The 18818-nt window shown below is 42.2% G+C and overlaps 1 protein-coding gene across 1 annotated transcript in view; it reads left to right on the forward strand.

The window, feature by feature from the left end:
• DNAH7 (dynein axonemal heavy chain 7) overlaps nucleotides 1-18818 on the forward strand; it is a 724465-nt gene that overhangs the window by 69398 nt on the left and 636249 nt on the right.

Consider the following 18818-nt stretch of genomic DNA (forward strand, 5'->3'; position numbering starts at 1 on the left):
TAAATCCGCCCGGATTTACGCGAGCAGGGCTTTTAAAATCCGCCCGTAAGAAAACAGCACTAACAGCTAGAAAATCACCCCATAACTCGAGTGCCTCTTTTCAACATGTCAGAGACTTGATGTCAGACTGTAATCATCATTGGATGTTGGCATGAATGCAGTAAAACCCTAAAAATAATAAAATACACTTTTTTTTTTTTTAAAGAAACAGAAGCCTGCTATGCTCTGTCTTTATTGTTGAAAGAGGAATGAGCCTTCTGATTGGTGAGAGAGACACATTGAAGAATTTAAAAAATGAGTAAAATAGCAGCAAATTGTAAATTGATGCAGGGTGTGCATTGTTATGGCAATGAAGACACATCAGGCAGGATTCGTGGCCAAGGCTCGGCGAGACTCCCGAACACCCTCGGGAGCCTCCTTTTATTGTACATACATTCATAGCATACAGATTAGATCATTGGCTCAGGATGTGCATACAGATCATTTCATTGGCTGCTGAAGCCTATACCATATATGTGTCTGTCTTTTGCCTGCAGCTGTGTACGTGGCAGACAGGCATCCTGTCCTTAGGCAGTGGGGGTTAATTATAAGCTAGAGCTTTAAGATGTGCTAATCTTGCTGCGCTCAGTGCAAAGGTCAGAGATAAGGAAGTGAAGATGTGTTGAAATCGCTGAGTCAGCATGGTTTGCCAGCCACTGCATCAGCTGATTCCCTACATCTCCTCCTTTCTGTTTTAATTTAAGCAGCATACAAAATATCCAGGCTGAAAGCGGGGTTTCAGTATGGATATGAGATTGGGTATGCACTGAATGCAGCAGCACAGGCAAATAAGTAAGACAATTACAATTATTATAATAGGAATCACCTTTTTGAGACCAGAAATATCAGGAAGCCAGGACCATAGCCAGTCCCAGGGAGAAATTGGTGTTTTGTCTGAAAGTGGTTCATCAGCAACCATGGTTTCCATCTGCTCTATGGTATGTGTGAGATTTGCTTTATAATCTGATATGTATACACAGCAATGAGATCCAATTAATGCACAAACACCGCCTTTAGCAGCCAAGATGGTGTCTATAGCATAGCGGTTTTGTAATACCACTTCTCTCATTTGAGAGACTTCCGCTGTGAGTAGTTTTAACGAGAGGACTGTCTGATTAAACAGGGCAGTTGTCCAGTTGGCAAGGGTAAGCAGATCTCTGTAATTCAAAGCTGTGCCTAATGGGGGGAGCAGGCCTCTATACACCATAGTTCCTGATCCCCTTCCCATGGGATTTGTGATCATCTCTCTTTTGTTTCGAAGTCTGGCTTTGGGTAGTGTGGGGACGGTGTAAAAGGAAGGGATGACATAGCCTAGAGTGCATCAGCCTGTCCACCTGGGTGGGATGCGCATATATGCTGTACGCCCGCATAGCATCCAAATGTTCCACAACTGGTTAGTGGGCATGTCATTGGTATTTTTAATTTGTTGTATCATTTGGGCTGCATAACCACAAAGGTAAAATTCATATGCTATGTGATCTCCTTTTTCACAATTTTCTCGTCTTCCCATTGAACATCCGGAGATCAGCCAATTGCACATAGCTTTGCTAAAATTATGCAAGTGTTCAGTGATATTTTGCTTGTATGTGCTTGCGTTATAATATGTTCTGTTCATGGTTTCTTGTAATGTAATGGTGCAGTTGCAATATGGATATTTCCCCACCTGCAAATATTTCCCCACCTGAACCCCTTTACCCTGTACCCCTTTACCATTGTCTGGATCATATTCCCAACAAAGTGCAGCAGTCTCTTGAATGCGGCTACTGATGTGTAGTATGGTATTCTCAACTGGAGAGTTAATGAAAACTCCTCTCTGAAAAGGGTGAGTTGTCCATCTTGTAAGATTGAATGGTATGGCATGCATCAGTAGTCCTCCGCAGGTATGGGTCGGCATGTGCATGCAGATCTAACAGTCTGTTCAATTCAACAGGTGCGATGAGTTTTGTGTATCGGTGATGTACATGTTGTTCCGCCATAGTCCTTGTTCAGAAATCGCCATGGCAGGAGGGAGAATGCAAGATAAGAAGATGCACATCACAATTGTCAATGAATTGGCATTCAAGCAAGAGAATGCAGCAAGCAAAAAGTTCTCTGGAGTTTTTTTTCAAGTCCTTGCTGTTCCAAAAGCTGTGTAGATTGGCTGGATAACGCTTTGATTTGTCCCCAGGTCATCTGGTGTTGCTTGTTGCGGGGAGCTCAGTCTCAGTCCTTCTGATTGTTGTGGAGGCTCAGGGAGAAGTTTGGGATCGGGTTCTGTAGACCTTGATGCCATGCCATCTTTCCACGGCTTTACATAGCAGCTCGGGACCCAAAGTGGACCTGTGAGGGCAATCACAGCAGCATATCCCCGTCTCCATGTTAACAAGGGAACGGGACCATGCCAGACAGGGTTAGGTAACATTCTATACAAGACTGACGGCTGTGGGTGACTAACCCTAGTCCCATAATGATTATCCACGGCTGTGGTCTGATTTGAATTTGATATGTTTAGATGATTCAAAGTAAACAATACTTTGTTCAGCCAGTCTTGTTTAGGGGGAAGTCCAGGGGCATTCCCTGCCTTTTGTTTGTGTTTGTCAAGGGCTGTCTTAAGGGTGTGGTTGGCTCGCTCCACAATAGCCTGTCCGGTGGAGTTGTAGGGAATGCCAAATATATGCTTAATGTTCCATTGTTGGCAAAAGTCAGCAAAGGAATGGCTGCTGTAAGCAGAGCCATTATCAGTTTTCAGAACAGAGGGTAATCCCATTATCGAGAATGTTTTAATACAGTGATTAATAACATGTTTGGTTGCTTCCCCTTGTTTTCTGCTGGTATTCGGATAGCACCTTCAGACAGCTTTATGATCTAAAAGGCAAATTTATTGACAGCAATACAAAGATAATATAGACAATTTAGAAAGAGGAACAAGGAAAGAGGAAGTCGTTGTTTCTCTGGAGACGCAGGTCAGTGGCAACTGGGCATCAGGCTTGCTTCTCAGCTCTGGACTGCTCGGGTTGAGACTTTTAAACTTTTTTCATTGTCCAATAGAAATACATTGATGCACATCCTGGGTGTATTAATTTCTTCTAATATCCAATTATGAACGTAGCTTTATTGTCCAATCAGGCACCGTCTCTGGGGTGTTGCCTTCTTCCGGCAATGAGCTTTGCCAAAGCACATGGTGGTGAAATATGTTGCCAGCAGAATCAGGAAATACACATTCAGGCTTAAGGCCTATGTACATTCCCCCCTTGAATCGTTTGGGAACGATTCACAAATGAAAGGCTGAGATTGTATTTCCTGGAATGAAATGGTCATAGCATCAATTTAGTATGACCCACCTTTTGGACTGTTAAAAATGGCTTCCATATTCTTTATGGTGTTGAATCATTCTTTTTATACAACTCACACTCACAATCACAATTGTTCAGGTATACTCATTTTGTATTTTGTTTTATTGTCATTCAATCTCACATTCATTCTTCATTCAGGTATTGTTCTGGCCTTCTTCCAGTTGATCCAAGATTCTGTAATGTGGTCCTATTAGCAGCATATGAATCAATAGATCTACTTAATGATTGATTATTGATTGTAAATGAATGGTTAGATTAGTTGAAACAATAATCCATCATTCTACTCAGGGTTAATGCCACTGTCTTAGGTTGCCCAGGGTACGCAATCCTAATGATTTGCTACCTGATGCTTACCCGTCATCGTTAAGCATAACAGCCTGAGGAAATAACATTGCTGCTGATAAATGAAAGGCTTCCTTTAATATGGTATAGGAGTTCATAGTTGTCTTCACAGTAATGCAGGATGATGTCTTAGGCCATTAAAATAACAAACTTCACTCATTCTCACAATTAACCATTGCAAACTCGCTTAGAAATGTAAGCCACTTTAAACTGTGTTTCCCATCAATTAAACCAAATTATATGGAAATGCAATCTTTTCCCTTGGAAAATCTCATTAATTAGTTTCAGAAGGAGATTAGCTTCAGAAGGAGATGTTCATCATTAGACGTTGTCTAACTGCGGTGACTTGAGAGTAACTTAAGAGTATTTGAGACATAGCAGAAGCAATAGTTATAATTAATTAATAGAAGCAAAACCATGCTTGGGAGTACTATTGCTTATGTCTTGGCCTACCATGCATTTGAACATTATGGGAATATAAACAAATGCTTAAAATCTGAATTAGGAGTAGGATGTCGAAAGAGACATCCATATGGATGAGGGATAAGGAATCTCTGTAACCAATAGGATAGTATCTGCAAACTCTACTAAATGTGATGTTTAAGAATAGGGAGATCAAATGAATGTCATAATTCTGTCTTCAATCACCAAGAATAACTATATAAACATTTGGGACTACATTAAACCTCTAGAATCACTAGCCATGCATGTTCTCTTCAATTTGGGCATAGCTATAGCTGGTCTGTGCAGCCTATTCACATGAGCTGCCCAAGAACGGTGTGAAGGCTGAAATGACAAACTATGTTGCGGCACACTGCGCCGGTCTTTCACTGACACGCAGATGTCTGAACAAGTCTGGACTAAAAAGGGCAGAGTATATCAACTGGAGATGAATATAACGTGGAAAGCAATAATGAAATCATAGATGGTAAGTCAAACCAGTTATCTATGGGACCTAGGGATGAATGATCATCTTAATTAATCATATAATGGATATGAGAGAACTGGGAATAGCAGCAAAACTTTAGTATTTTAAATTAATGTGGTGTGTGACATGTTGGTGTATGTAGATGTATGTAGATATCCAAATCATGGCATTTGCAAAATGGCATATGGGCTTGGAGTATATGGCAATCAATTATCATTGACATTTGACAAAGCATATTGTGGTGTAATGTATAACAATTAGTCTTTGTGTAAAGAGCTGACAATAATTGGGAATGGATCTAATCTGATCAGGGCAATAAGATTCACACAATCATGAGAACTGCATTAATGTAGAGTACAACAACATAAAGGCAAAATATAATCAAGCAAGAGTAGTAAAGTTCAATGATGAGTGGAAGATGAATTCTGTGTTAAGGCTGAGACTTCCATAGAAGGGATGGGAAGAATGGAGTGAGTCCCATAAATGTTGTTTTCACGCTTTCAGTGAGATGTATCAACTTTTCATTCATCACGGCCTAATGAGGATATGTGCTTCTTTAATAGTTTCAGATACCTAATATGGTAAAGTAGCATAAAAGCAAATTAAGCATTTAAAGAAAAGTAATCTGTGGTAAGCTGAACCACAAATAACGAATATTTCAGACATTACATTAAACATAAGTCACACTGGACTGACACACACTCATCCATCCTTCAAATATACATTCAATGTCGTCTTCACATAGGACAGACAACAGATAACATATAATATGAGCTCAAAATTCATATCAAAAATGTATCAAAAGAAAGTGAATTAAAAATCAAAAATTCAAAAATGTGTATGAAAAATAAAAGTTCAGAATTCTGTCAAAAAGGTAGAAGTCCTATCCAAAAGGTAGAAGTCCTTGAAGACCTGAAAAGTAAATACTAGCATACAATTGAAATATCAAATTAACAAATATTGTACATATAGATTTCCAACCAATAATATTAAATAAATTTAATCAATAATGTTCTGAGCTTATAGTCAATGTATCATATCAAATAATTAAAATAATTAGAACTCAAATATCAAATAACTAATACTTAAATATGCTACATTTTAAACTAGAAACTATTTCTCCTTTTTTTTTTCTTTCTTCCGTTCGTAGTGCTGGCAGAACAGATAAGCTGTACTCTGCAGGTTTGCAAGAGACAACTTCCCTTTTTTTTTGTTAAGATACAGTTTGACTCTTTAGTTAAAATGTCCTTTCAAATTCATAATTCTCCTCTCAGAATCATAATTCAGCAGCTCAGACTCTAAATTCTAACACTAGTATATGTTCTTGTCAGTACTCAAGTTCAGTATTAAAGGAATGTGAAGTCAGTAACGTAATAAAGAATCAGTATATAAAGTTGAGAGCAAAGGGGATTTATTTTGGTGGGAGATATATCTCGCTCCCCCCCTTGATCCCTCTTTTACCACAAATGTACAGTTTAAAGCAGAAAGGAAATAACATGTTGTAAGAGGAAGGTATCGCATGCGCTTGGTGAACACCTTAATAAAAATACATTCACATTGAAAAGAGGAACTTACACTTAAAACTTAAAACTATATGGTACCATTTAAAAATTAACTTACTTATACTAAACATGCTTACACTAAAATATACCTGCAAATGGTAACACAAATAAATCTTAATAGCTTGAACAATAAGACCAGTAAATACATTAACATAGGAAGCCTAGCAACCTGTTATATCTGTCCACAAGCTTGTTACTTTTAGGGCGTTAAACATCTGTGATGGCACTACAAAAGTTCTCAATCAGATAACAACTGACTGACCACATGCATCTGATCCCAGTGCACGGCTGCTGTCTTCTGTAGTAGGGACAGCACGTAATTAGTCAGACAAAGTCTATAGAGACATATCTATTTATTTTTGGATTTTATATACCGGAGGTTCCTGTATGCAACGCGTGTCACTCCGGCTTACGTGACAGACATCGGGAAGGCTGGCAAGGATTTACTAGTCTTATGTACACAAATATCCTAGGTAAGCAAATTCTTATTTTAGCTTCTTTGTCCTGAAATGAATATTGCAGTAAAGCAAGCAATAGCTATAAAAGTAAGGCTCAGAATAAGGAGATCATCCTAAAGGATGGTCGTACTAAATGTGGTTCCATTTAAAACTGTGTTTCATATTAGGTTCACACTGTGTTCTGTCCAAGCTTCACTAAGGTGGCAATGTAAGGTCCTACATACGCAGATACCTTCTCTGATAGGTGTGAACTCACTTTATCTGGGGACATGTATGTTGGCTATTAAAGCCTGGCGTCATTGTGATGGAGGGACGTATTGGCTCCGACTGCCACTGCTCCTCCAGTGATTAGGGTCAAATTGTGGTGGTGGTGGTGGTCTGCTCGGTCCCCCCCTTGCAGCATATCTGCCTCTAATATTCCCTCTGGGAAATGAAGAGTGATTGTTAGACCGATAGTGGCAATCCCTACTATAATGACCATATTGTCCACACTGATAGCACTGTATGCCAAGATGATAATGACAATCTTTACTGTAATGGCCAGGTTTTCCACACTCATAACAATTTTTGGACAGACGACGTTGTGGTGTGGGCCAATCAGGGTGTGGTGTCTCCTCAGGAGATGCTGTAGGAATTAAATGGAAGTATCCTACTGCGGTCATCGCCTTCTCCAAAGGTGGAGAGGGTCCTGTACTCTGCACTAGACATCTGGAGGCAGTGTCAGCAGTCCTATAAAGGGGCGGTGATGTGAATTTCTTACTAATTTCTTCCTCTTTTTCTAAAAAGGCCTTTGTCATGACAAACCACCTATAAATTTGGACATGGTTTGCCAGTGTTCTTACATCTTGCCCATTAGATTTACAATACTTGTTTTCCAGAAATGTCATAAGCTGTACGAGCAAGGGCGTGTCAAAGGAGCCTCCTGCTGGCCATGCAAGGGAAGCATCCTTCTCTGCCCACGCTACCCACTTAGAATGGTATTTACGAATCAACTTCTCATTGGGTTTAAGCAGGGCAATGACTTTGTTCAGGGGACATGACTCACTAACCTCTCCTACCATCTTGGGATCTCTCAATATTGCAGACCAAACTACGACACAAGTATTAATAATAAATTTCGTGTAGCCACTCCCTTATGAGAAAGAGTGGTTCAACCTTACCTTAATTGTAGTTTTCACCGTACCGTGAATTCACGCTTCCGGTGTGCTGTACTTCTTCAAACACGAAGGTATTCACAGCGGGACTAGGGAGAGATAGCCTGCAGACAGACGAGTACTGAAGACCTATCTACTCCTTTCCGTTCGACTGGTTACCGGTTCCTACTTAAATTACTTGGGCTCCAGTGCGTTACCGCCGAAACAACCGGGATAGGGCCAAAAGGCAGCGTCAAGTCTGCCAATTGTTTTCGAACTTATTAGTACACTAACGGAAAAACCTATGACTCACTCGTATAAGACAAGTTTTTACTTACCTTTCCAGTCAGCTCCACGTATGTTTCCCGTGGAATGCTTGATCTGAAGGCTTCTTTTTTCTAGCGGTACGTATTCCCGCTTCGGGACCCACCTGACACTCCGTCCCTGTACATGTTCCCTCGGGGGTTCCAGGTAAAAAGTCCCAGGTGGTGTGTCGCAGTATTCAGCTTGGGGTAACTGATTGGTACTGTACAAGATCTGCCAGATAGCAGTGCGCGCCAAGGTCTAAGAGATAATAAAAGTAACTGAGCAGTTTTATTTTTTTTTTTTCTTTTGAGAGTAAGACTTACTTCCTCAAAGTGGTTGCTGAAGTGCTTCAGGTCTCAAAAATCTCAAAGTAGATTCAGGATGCTTCAGGGCGGTTTTCCACTCCCGATCAATGGCACCCTCACTTCCTTCGATGCTGGCAATGAGGTATCCCTGAAGGTGTGCTAGCCCGCGATACCCGCATCAGGCGTTAGGCTTTCTTTTCCGTTTTCCGGCTCGAAGGACCATATGTTTTCTGCTGGTATTCGGATAGCACCTTCAGACAGCTTTATGATCTAAAAGGCAAATTTATTGACAGCAATACAAAGATAATATAGACAATTTAGAAAGAGGAACAAGGAAAGAGGAAGTCGTTGTTTCTCTGGAGACGCAGGTCAGTGGCAACTGGGCATCAGGCTTGCTTCTCAGCTCTGGACTGCTCGGGTTGAGACTTTTAAACTTTTTTCATTGTCCAATAGAAATACATTGATGCACATCCTGGGTGTATTAATTTCTTCTAATATCCAATTATGAACGTAGCTTTATTGTCCAATCAGGCACCGTCTCTGGGGTGTTGCCTTCTTCCGGCAATGAGCTTTGCCAAAGCACATGGTGGTGAAATATGTTGCCAGCAGAATCAGGAAATACACATTCAGGCTTAAGGCCTATGTACACCCTTTTTGGGGTGTGGCCCATAGAAAATGCGAGAAAGTATCAACGGTTACATGCAAATTCAAATTAATCATTTAAAGGAAAAGTCATTTGCAGTAGGCTAAACCACAAACAACAAGTATTTCAGACACTACATTAATCATATGTTACACAAGACTGACACATATTCATCCATCCTACAAATATTCATTCATCGTCTTCTTGACATCAAGACAGACAACAGATAACACATAATTGGAGCTCAAAATTCATATCAAAAAATTATCAAAAAAATATTAGATCAAAGATCAAAAATCAAAAGGTGTTTGAAAAATGTTTGAAAAATAAAAGTTCAGAATTCTGTATAAAAATTAGAAAAAGAAAATAAAACTGAAGTTTCTTTAAGACAGGAGGACTGTAGACCTGAAAAGTAAAAACTTGTATATAACAGAATTATTAAAATAACAAATATTGTACAACTGGTAGAATAGCATAGTGCCTCCTAGTGGATGCACTATCATCACTTTATAGATAACACGTCCTTTCAGATTCAGATTTCAGTAGCTCAGATTCTGAATTTCAACACTAGTAAATTGTCCTTGTCAGTAACCTCAGTTCAGTATTAAAGAAATTTGAAAGTATAAAAGTAATAAAGGTTTAGCATTGAAGGGTGAGGGAAAAGAGGTTTGGATCAGCAGGAGATCTGATCTGTCTCGTGCCCCCTTTTGAAAGCTGCAACGCACAGTTGGGGCAGATAATTCAGGAAGGAAAGGTATAAAGTATGTGTTGTGATAAAGAAATGTATCAGAGATATAACAGATACAGAAATTAGGGAGAGAAACTGCAGAACTAAGTCCAGTTTTTTCTTTTCAAAAGTTCTCCCTTCCCCTTACGAGTGGCAATTAAGAGTTAACAACAGAAAGACAGAGTGAGAGGGAGGGCTAGTGTAGGGATGCAGAACAGTGTTTCTCAAGAGAAAATAAACAGAGGAGAGAACTCCATTCAATGAATTAATCCTTTAAGTTTAGAGGAACTGAAAAGCGGTATCGTATAACATTAACTTAGTTAAACTAAAATCCTTATACAAAAAATGTACCAGCAAATGATAACATAACTAGATAACATCAACCAGAAACAATAAGACTGGCAAGGATTTACTGGTCTTTTGTAAACAGATTCTATCTTAACCTACTTTGTCCTAAAACGAAAATTGCAGTAAAAATGCAAAGTATGTGCGCTGGCAATGCAAGCAATAGCTACAAAAATAAATCTCAGAGTAACGGAGTCACCCTAAATCTGGCCCTATTTAACTTTGTCAAAAGGGACCATTTCACATTGAGTTTACACAGTGTCCTGTCCCAGTTTCACTGTAGTTACAATGTAAGGCCCTGCATACACTGGATCTTTCTCTGATATGTGAGGGAACACTGCCTGTGGGGAAATGTGCTCTAAGTATGCAGGCTTCCTGCAACAGAATAGCAAGGCCCATGATAAACATTCCTTCCAGGTTTGCTTTGTCTGCTCCATCACTTGGTTTAGTCTGGTTTGCAACAGGCCATTGTACTGTCTCATTAGATCATTTCTCTCACATTGGTACTGTTTTTGTTTGTAACGCCATTGCGATATCAGAAGTGCGGCTACTTGGCCCAAGGTCTTATATGCTAATTTCTTTGAAGACCTGGAGGTATTGTTACTGCTTATGGCACTCCGGGCAGTATTCAATTCAATTGCTGTCAGGGATCCCTCTAGCAACCCTCGGGTGTAAGAGGAGTGGAACCCTGTCTCCTTGATACTTGTGCGGAGTTCTCTAAGAACAATATAGGGAAGGGTGGACCAACTATTTTCTGTCCCACCTAGTTCATTGGTCCATTCTGTAATGGGAAAGGCTTGAAGTCCTTCTAATAACTCTTCTCCTGTAAGGTTTCCTTTTATCTGTTCCTGGTGAAACCCCATGCGAATTGCACTGCACGGGCCAGGTTGTGGCTTAATTGTGCTTAAGGGCTGTTTTTCTAAATAAGGTTGGGAGGTATGGATGGGCTGTGTCATGGGTTCGGGCATGGGGAGCTGCGGATACAGAGAATTTGCTGTCTCTGAGGGAGTTTGCGGATATGGTGGGGTAAGGATGTGTGGAATGGGTGTACTAATTACAGGCCTGTCTGCTTCTTTGTCGGCATCTGAGGACACAGGAACTGAGGATGGTGCCTTGAGATTGTTAATCCCCATGTTTTCAATGGCTCCCTGTGCATTTTTGCCAGAGTAACAACTGCCATATGGGAGCGCGCGGAGGCGCATGGAGACTGTTACCGATCTGAATCCAGTCTTGACGTCCAGAGTCCCAGCCTCTGGATACCATGGGCACTGGCAGGCTATTTCGCCTATCAATTTTTCTAAGTCCCCTATTCTGACTTGTGCTATTTCTCTCTTGGTGATGAAATAATGATTCTTGATTATTTTTTGCAGCTCTTTTGCATGAGCCTTCTGCTGAGCTGACTATACCCCCCCCCCCCCACCCCCCATACTCACGAATGTGGGAACAAACTCGCTGAAATATACTTACAACTGCGGGAGCGAGTTTGCTGTGGTGCACCAAGGCTATTCCAGCCGGATGAGCAGGGATATCACGTCGCGGGTCACCAGATGTTACAGCAATGAAGACACATCAGGCAGAGTTCGTGGCCAAGGCTCAGCGAGGCTCCCAAACACCCTCAGGAGCCTCCTTTTATTATACATACATTCATAGCATACAGATGTGTCATTAGATCATTGGTTCAGGAGGTACATACAGATCATTTCATTGGCTGCTGAAGTCTATACCATATATGTGTCTGTCTTTTGCCTGCAGCTGTGTACGTGGCAGACAGGCATCCTGTCCTTAGGCAGTGGGGGTTAATTGTAAGCTAGAGCTTTAAGATGTGCTAATCTTGCTGCGCTCAGTGCAAAGGTCAGAGATAAGGAAGTGAAGATGTGTTGAAATCGCTGAGTCAGCATGGTTTACCAGCCACTGCATCAGCTGATTCCCTACAGTGCATTATTATTTGCTGTGTGTACAGTAGTTTTCAAATGTTGCTGCTAAAAGAAGAAAATATTCAGACAAATATTTCCTAACTTTTCTTAATTAATTCTGTGCATAAATGAGAATTTCTGTCCCAGTGAATTCTACAGTTTCATTTAAGTTTCTTATTATTACTGATCCTGTACTACTATTTTTGCCAATTGGGATTGGCTTCTTCTCTCTTGTTTTATAATAATGCAGTTGTTTGCCTAGTATGTTAAGCCCACACACAATGGGGCAGATATTAAAAGCTACACGCAAGCGTAGATTTGTGTGTGCAACCCGGCGCGCACAAATCTACGCCCGATTTTATAACATGTGCGTGCATACAAGGGGGTGCACACTTGTGCACCTTGCGCACGCCAAGCCCTAAGGGAGCCCCAATGGCTTTTCCTGTTCCCTGTTCCCTCAGAGGCCATTCTGAGGGAACTTTCCTAATGCCCCCCACCTTCTCCTACCTAACCCGCCCCCAGCCCTATCTAACCCCCCATACCTTTGTTTTTCAAGTTGCGCCTGCCCCCGCCCCACCCCGGACCGCCCCTGCCCCACCCGTTTTCAAGCCCCAGGACATACGCGCATCCCAGGGCTTGTGCACGTCACCGGGCCTATGCAAAATAGGCTCGGCACAACCCGGTGCGAACAAATCTACACTCAATTTTATAACATGCACGTGCTGCAGCGCACATGTTATAAAATCCGGGGTTGGCGCACGCAAGGGGGTGCACAATTGTGCAACTTGCATGTGCCAAGCCGCACAGCCTTACTCCATTCCCTCCCAGGCCGCTCCGAAATCGGAGCGGCCTCGGAGGGACCTTTCCTTCCACCCCCTCGCACCTTCCCCTCCCTTCCCCTATCTAACCTGCCCCCCAGCCCTATCTAAAACCCTTACCTTTATCGGGAAAGTTACGCCTGCCTCTGGGCAGCGTAATTTGCGTGCATGCTAGCTGCCGGTGTGACATCTCCCAGCATGGTGGCTGTTCTGGAGGCCTCGTTCCCGCCCCCGAAACGCCCTCGGGCTGGCGTCCTACCCACGGCCCTGCCCCTGGAACGCCCCTTTTTCAAAGCCCCGGGACATACGCGCATCCCAGGGCTTGTGCGCGCCGCAGAGCCTATGCAAGATAGGCTCAGCGCACACAGGAGCAGCTTGGGGCAGCTTTTCAGGGGTTACGGCGTATGTTACGCTCGTAACCCTTTGAAAATCTGCCCCATAAGGCTTTGAAAATCTGCCCCAATTTGTGGTTCTGAACGTTTATAAGCAGAACTAACAGTGGAACTCTTGTTTATCCTGCCAGCAGTGCTGTGCATGATGACTTCCTGAAATATCTTGACTAGTCTACCTATAAAACAAAATGGGCCAGATTTTCATATCTATGCATGGGCGTAGATTTTATAACATGCGCATGCAGCCACGCACATTTTATAAAATCTGGGGTCGGCGTGTGCAAGAGGGTGCACACGTTTACACCTTGCGCGCGCCGAGCCCTAGGAGAGCCCCGATGGCTTTCCCTGTTCCCTCTGAGGCCGCTCCGAAATCCAAGTGGCCTTGGAGGGGACTTTCCTTCCGCCCCCGCCACCTTCCCCTCCCTTCCCCTATCTAACCCGCCCCCAGCCTTACCTAAATTCCCCCTACCTTTATTTATTTATTTATTTATTTATCGAGTTTTATATACCGTCGTTCGGTTTCACCATCACAACGGTTTACAAAGTTTCGATGTTTAACAGAGTTTCAAAAGATTCATGAGATTGTCGACATAAATGTTGTAGACTTTATAAACGTAGATCGATTCAAACTATGCGGATTTAATTATTTTTTTGTATTATGTGCTTGCATTGGTTCCACATTTTTATATAGGGCCAGTAGGAGTGAAGTAATATCTGAGAGTCATTAGGTGTTTTGGTAGGCTTTGATAAACATTCAGGTTTTTAGTTCTTTTTTGAAGGTTTCTAAATTTTGCTGTGTTCTAAGTTCAGTTGGGAGGGTGTTCCAGAGTTTGGGATTTCCTAGGGATATGGCTCTCTTCCGAGTTGAGGTAAGTTGTTTGGAACGGGTAGGTGGAATCTTTAATAGACCTTTGTTAGCTGAGCGGAGGTTTCTGTTTGGGGAGTGTAGTTTTATAGATGTACTTAGCCAGTTTGTTTGTTTTTTGTATATTATTTTGTGTAATATGGATAGTATTTTGTATTCTATCCTGAATTTTATTGGGAGCCAGAGTAGAGAAATAAGAGTAGGAGTAATGTGATCGTGTTGTTTAGTTCCAGTGAGTATTCTGGAGGCTGTATTTGGAGTGGTTGTATGGTGGTGAGAGGTAAGTTGAATAGCAGGGAGTTGCCGTAGTCCAGGTTGGAGAAGATGAGTAGTTGAAGGACTGTTCTAAAGTCGTTGGGGGATAGGAAAGGTTTTAGACGGTGTAGGGTTAGGAGTTTGTGATATCCGTCTTTGATTTTAGAAGTGATGTGATTCTTAAAGGATAGTTCATTGTCAATTATGATTCCTAGGTTGCGGGCATGAGTGGCAGGTGAGATTGCAGCTTTTTGGTTCATTAAGTTGAGGGGTGGTATTTGAGAAGCATTGTTCTTCTGTCTAGTATGATTATTTTTGCTTATCGATGTTTAGGATGAGTTTCATGTTGGTTAATAGTTTTTTTATTTTGGTGAGGTAAGTGGCTGTTTTTTTGTAGGTGTCTTCCAGAGTGTTGTGTATTGGGAATAATATTTGGATATCATCCACATATATGAAGTGGTTCAGTTTAAGGTTTGAGAGGAAGTGGCATATCAGGAGCAGGTAAATGTTGAAGAGTATCGCAGAAAGGGCGGAGCCTTGGGGAACTCCGGTGTCAAGGTTTATTTTCTTTGAGAGGGTGTCGTTGATCAACACTTGGTAGGTTCTTTGTGAACCATTGTAGGGTTTTTTCTTTTGCACCAATTTCGGAGAGACGGTCAATCATGATTGAATGGTTTACTGTGTTGAAGGCTGCTGATAGGTCAAGTAGGACTAAAAGGTAGCTGTGTCCTTTTTCAAAGCCTTTGAGCACGGTGTCGTTTAAAGATAGGAGTAGTGACTCAGTGTTCAGGTATTTTCTGAAGCCAAATTGGTGGGGAGTAGGATGTTGTTTTCTTCCAGGTGGTCGCTGAGTTGGGAGTGGATGATTTTTTCGATAATTTTGGCAATGAATGGTAGGTTTGATATGGGTCAGTAGTTTAGTGGATTTTCTGGATCAAGGTTGGTCTTTTTCAGGATGGGTTTGATAATTGCTGATTTTAAGCAGTCAGGGTAGTTTTCTTCTGTGAGGGATAGGTTTACAATGTCGGTTAACGTTTTGGTTATTGATGGTTCGATGGCTTTGATCGCCGGTATGGGTATGCAATCGATAGGGTGTTTAGATGGGTTTATTTTTTGATGATCATTTGGATTTCCAGTGAAGATATTGTATCAAAGTTGGGCCAGCTTGTTGTTTGATTGATTTGTAATTTCGGGTCTTGCTGTTGTTGTTGAGGTTGTTATTTATGAGGTTTTTGATTTTTTCGTTGAAGAAATCTGCGAAATCGTTGCTATTGATCTTGGAGGTTGATGATTTCTGGTCATTGGAGGATTTGGTTAGGTTTGTACGATATTGAAAAGCATTCTTGGGTTATGTTGTTATTTGTTTATTTTGTTTGAGTAGAAGTCTTTTTTTGCTTTGTGGATACGTTTTTTGTAGTCAGCTAAGTGTGATCGATAGGCGTTAAGTAGTGTCGTTGTTTTGTTGTTCCTCCATGTCTTCTCTTTTTTTCTGAGTTCACGTTTGGCTGATCTGATGTTGTCATTATACCACTGGTTCTGGTGTTTGGGGTTTTTTATTGTTTTCATTATCATGGGGTTTATCTTGTCTGCTATTGTTTTAGTGATGGTGAGCCAAGAGGAAGTGACGTTTTCTGCGTTAGATAGATCTATGTTTGATAGTTCTGATTGTAGATTATCTTGAAGTATCTTGATGTTAAAGGGTAGCCGGTAGGAGAAGGATTTAGGTGTGCTTTTTATTGCAGTAAATTTACAATTGGAAGTCAGAGTGGAGTGGATTATAGAGTGGTCTGACCAGGGGATATTCGTGATCTTTTTTCTGTAGGTAGCCCATATTTCAGTATTGATGAAGACCAGGTCTAGTGTGTGACCTGCTTTGTGCGTTGGGCCATTGATGATTTGACTTAGGCCTAGGGATGAGAGAGCGTCAGTAATTGAGATACATGTGGAGGAGTGGGAGATGGTGTCTATGTGGATGTTAAAGTCACCTAATATGATGATGGGTTTGTTGATAGTTTGGTCAAGAAAAATTATATAAGTGGTGAGCAGTTCTGATTCAGTGAATTGGGGGGGCAGTATACAAGGCAGATTTGTAGTTTTGGTGAGTCGAATAGTTCAATTTCCAGTGTTGTGTGGGTGTTAGTTGGAAGTAGTTTCATCTATAGGTTTTTTTTGACTACTAGCATTAGACCTCCACCTTTCTTTTTTGGTCTGGGGATTGAAAATGTTCTGTAGATAGGGTTATTGATTTGGTTGATTAAGACAGGGTCGGTGTTTTTTATCCATGTTTCCGTGATGGCTATGAAATCTGGTTTGTAATCTTCGAGTAGGTCAGTGATGATGGGTATTTTCTTTATTATGGATTGTACATTGAATAGTAGGAATGATAGTGCTATGTAACTGCTGTAGGTCTTAGTGTAGGTTGCGCATGCCAGCCGAGTGCCGGCGCACAATCCCCCGGCTGCTGTGCCGGAGGCCTCGGTCCTGACCCTGTCCTTCCCCCGGACCGCCCCACCCACTCCCCGCCCCTTTTTTCAAGCCCCGGGACCTACGCGCGTCCCAGGGCTTGCGCGTGTCACTGGGCCTATGCAAAATAGGCTCAGCGCGCGCAGGAAGGGTTTAAAAGGGTTAAGCATGTATATTATGCACGTAACCCTTTTAAAATCCGCCCCAATGTGTTTCATTGGCATTCTTCACTGAATGGTTTTACTGTATTCCAAGATAATAGATAATTAAAATCAGATGTTTCCTGTGGACAGTAATTATTAGCATAATCCTGATTATATGCTTAAATAGAGCTCTATACTGAATACATCTATTCCTGTACTCCTGCTCACTTTTATCTGGCCTGTATATACAATTTTCTTTTACATTTTGATTACAGTGCAATCAAGTGTGCTTCATATTAGCATGCACAAACTCTCGTTCTATGCTTTTGTCGATTTAGAGCTGGAGAAAAGCAGCACTGAGTCGACTGAGTGTGGTCATTCTAAAGCAGCATGACCATGCATGCTATATTTTAACACCATTAGGAGGCTTGCATTTATGCCTTCACAGATGAGTAAGTTAACCTCTTTCTGTTAAAGGCAGGGCTTATTTATTTATTTTATTTAACATTTTTATATACCGGCATTCGTAGGACACATCATGTCGGTTCACAATTAACTGAGAAAGGAAATTACATTGAACAAGGGGGGTTTAACTGGGAGAATTGGATAATAATTGGATAAAAGGAACAAGGTAAAAAGCGAAGAACGAGAGAAAAGAGAAAGCAAGCATGGATAACTTAATTGGAAAGATATGGGTTTAAAATTACATATTACATATGTGAACTTATTTACAACGTTGGGGGGAGGGGTGAGGGGAGAGGGAAAGGGGGGAGAAAATATGCGAGAGGGGAGGTAAAGGTAAAGGAGAGATTGATATGGTAAAGAAGGCGGGGGGGGGGGAGGCTGAAGAGGCTAAGAGGCAGGGGGGGGGGTGGGGAGTGGAGGGGGGGAGTTAGGGGGAGCATGGGGTGTGCTGGAAGGGTTACAAGGGGTGGGAAAGGTGGGAAGGGCTGTATGGAGGATGCAGGTTCCTGTATGCGTGGGAGGCCTAGGGTTGAGAGGAGTTGGGGTAGGCCTGTTTAAACAGCCATGTTTTTATTCCTTTTTTGAAGTGGCTCAGGGATGGTTCTAGTCGGAGTTTGGCCGGGAGGGAGTTCCAGAGGGAGGCTTGGGGTGGTGGGGAGGGAGGGCAGTAGACACATAGGATCACTAGCCCCCAACTGCTGAAGAGTGACCTCCTTTCTCATTACCTCTCTAATACCTGATTTCCCCTCTGGCAGACCCATACTTCCTTTCAAAATCCTCCAGTTGCTGCATGAGGCATATTCAATTGAAAGTGCAAACCAGCAAGACCACTGTTTTTAAGAAGATAGCGAGCTAACAGAAGCAAGATATTTAGGGGGTCATTTTCTAAAGGGATTGCACGTGAAAAGGGACCTAGATCGGGGCGGGTTCTGGGCAGCTTCTGCACCGGAAGGGGAGGAGTCGGGGCGGCACTGGGGTGGACGCCGCGAAGACATCGCTGATGGCGAAAAGGTAAGGACCCTTATCGCAGTCAGTAGTAACGCGCCCAATAGCACCCCCTTTCACGGCGGCGCTATTGGTTTGCGAAAGCCGGCAGCGATCGCACCATGGTGATGCGATCGCTGCCAGCTTTCACAGGCCCGCCCCCCGCTTCGCCCCCCACCGCCACCTCGCAATTCACAGAGCCGCGCAATGATAGAAAATCTAGCCCTTAGTTATCTACCCGCTGCTGGCTTGCTGACCTTCAGAGTGGGTTCATGGTGGGGGGAGGTGCTCTGCAATTAGAGGAGGGTGCTAGAAGGTTTGCTGTGAGGGATTAGAAATGCAGTGGGTCTGTCAGGGTGGGTGTCTATTACTGGGAAGACAAAAGCAAAAAAGATTTTGT

The sequence above is a fragment of the Rhinatrema bivittatum genome, chromosome 6 (genome assembly GCF_901001135.1).
Source record: "Rhinatrema bivittatum chromosome 6, aRhiBiv1.1, whole genome shotgun sequence".
Classification (NCBI taxonomy): domain Eukaryota; kingdom Metazoa; phylum Chordata; class Amphibia; order Gymnophiona; family Rhinatrematidae; genus Rhinatrema; species Rhinatrema bivittatum.